This window comes from Otolemur garnettii, unplaced genomic scaffold, assembly GCF_000181295.1.
Source record: "Otolemur garnettii isolate 467f Iridium unplaced genomic scaffold, OtoGar3 scaffold00113, whole genome shotgun sequence".
NCBI classification, from domain to species: Eukaryota; Metazoa; Chordata; class Mammalia; order Primates; family Galagidae; genus Otolemur; species Otolemur garnettii.
In genome coordinates, this window is record NW_003852508.1 from 543,940 (window position 1) to 546,103 (window position 2,164).

General features: G+C 34.6%; 1 non-coding gene across 1 annotated transcript; it reads right to left on the reverse strand.

Annotated features, from left to right (window-relative positions):
• Positions 1 to 947: 947 nt before the first annotated feature.
• On the reverse strand, positions 948 to 1,054 carry LOC111727595. The gene has a single exon (XR_002775109.1). It is a non-coding gene; the product is annotated as a U6 spliceosomal RNA (small nuclear RNA).
• Positions 1,055 to 2,164: the final 1,110 nt, after the last annotated feature.

Genomic DNA, 2,164 nt, shown 5'->3' on the forward strand with positions numbered 1-2,164 from the left:
TACTGATGCATGCTACAACATGGTCAAACCTTGAATACATTATGCTAATGCAAACAAAGCCAGTCACACACACAAAAAAAAACCCCACATAGTATTCCATTTATATGAACCTTCCAGAATAGGCAAATCTGCATAGATAAAAAGTCAATTAGTGGTTTCCAGGGGCTGGAATCAAGGGGAAACAGCAACGACTGCTAATGGATGCAGGATTTCTTTGGGGAGGAGATGAAAATATTCTAAACTTAGATCCCTGTTAATAGCTGAGCAATTCTATGAACATCCTAAAACCATCAAATTATATATTTGTAAAAGGGTGAATTTTAAGACACATAAATAATATCTCAATGAACGCATGATTAAACACACACAGGCTTAATTAAAGCGAGATAGAAATTAGACAGATATTTAGCTCCTCCATTCGTAAGTAACCTACCTCACGTGAGTCATCATGAGTTTTAATTGAGTTAATATAAGCAAAGTGCTGGGAGCATTTGAGATATTTAAAATTTCCATATCTGAATCACAAAGGGGAATACTTTCTTAAAATTCTGCATCAATTGCTTCAGCACTGCAAATTCCAAATAACTATTAGAAGACAAGGTTTATGCTCAACCATGAAGACTTTTAAGTAGAGAAGTTAGAAAGCCACAGATACTGTACATCTACATATTATACTGAACAAGTAAAATTTCTGTTAAGATACAAATCATTGCCAAAGTATACCATCTATGGATGGTATTTTCATATGGAAAATAGGGTTCCTGTGCAAGTTTAGTATAAAGTTTGACTCGGCCATTAAAAATCAATTTAAATTCATTAATGATTTTGCAATCATATTTAACATATTAGAATTTCCTTTAAGTAACAATTTAGACTTGCAAGCTAACTACCTAGTTCACTGTGGGTGCTTGATAAAAATGTTTTCTTTCTTTCTTTTTTTTTTTTTTTTAAATACAGAACACTTCACGAATTTGCGTGTCATCCTTGTGCAGGGGCCATGCTAATCTTCTCTGTATTGTTCCCATTTTAGTATATGTGCTGCCGAAGCCAGCACAAAATGTTTTCTAAATGTTACAGAGCAATGCACAAGTAATATGTCCAAACCACTTAACTCGTTTGTTTTGATTTTTCAGTCCCAAATCAAGCTTGAGTCTATACTTATACAAGACTATTTTGATAATTTCCTTATAGACTACAAAAGATTCTCATAAACTACATATATGTGTATGCACCTCTACAAATGACGTGCATAAAACATTTTTAGTTATTTTTCCCTAAAGAGGAAAAAAAAGATAGAAAAAAAGAGTGGATGAAAGTTACATCGACTTTTAAGAAAGAAATAGGGCCAGGACTCAATCTAGCACCTCTTAAATTCTAAACCAAACACCTCTCTGTTGCACCAGAAAAATCTCCCACTTGTTCAACAAAAGAAATCCATAATGACATCATGGATCACCCAACCACTTATGGTTATTGTGCTTTTAGTATCTGTTGAGCTAAAACAAAGACAGTATGTTATAATTTGGTAGCAAAATAAAACAAAATTTAGGGGTATTGAATCATATTTTATTGATTGCATCAGTATCTACATATATTTTTTTAAAAAGATAACATGCAATTAGTTAATTGCGCAGAGTAGGCTCTGTGGTTGCAGCAAATTCAAAACTCTTAAGAATTCTGTGGTGATTTCCACCACCTGTCTTCACAGAGCTGATGTTCAGCCCAGCCTACTGTTTGACTTTTGGTGGATTTTATTTGGGGAACTGCGAAGAAGTTAACCCCTGACATATCTCAAGCAGAAAAGTAGGTTGGGATAATGTTTTTAACTGCCTAATATCAATTTGTAATGCACCCAGAGGGATTTAAGAGTTTATAGGCCCAGCTAAGTTGGCTGAGTGAAGCCTAACATGACTCCAGAGTGCACTGTTTACACCGAGATTGGGTTAAACATGCTCACCTGTGGTCCAAAAATGACTTCCAGACTAGAAAATTTCTAAGAATCGCCTGAACTGAAAAGCTCAATAGAGAAGGAAAAAAGGCATAGTAAGTATTCACCATAGCAGGTAAACCACGTGCCTTTTATGATGTAAGTTTGGCACGGCCACTCTGTTTTTACAAGTTATGAAACAGTCTTGGTGGATTTCAATATTTTTAACAGAATGAT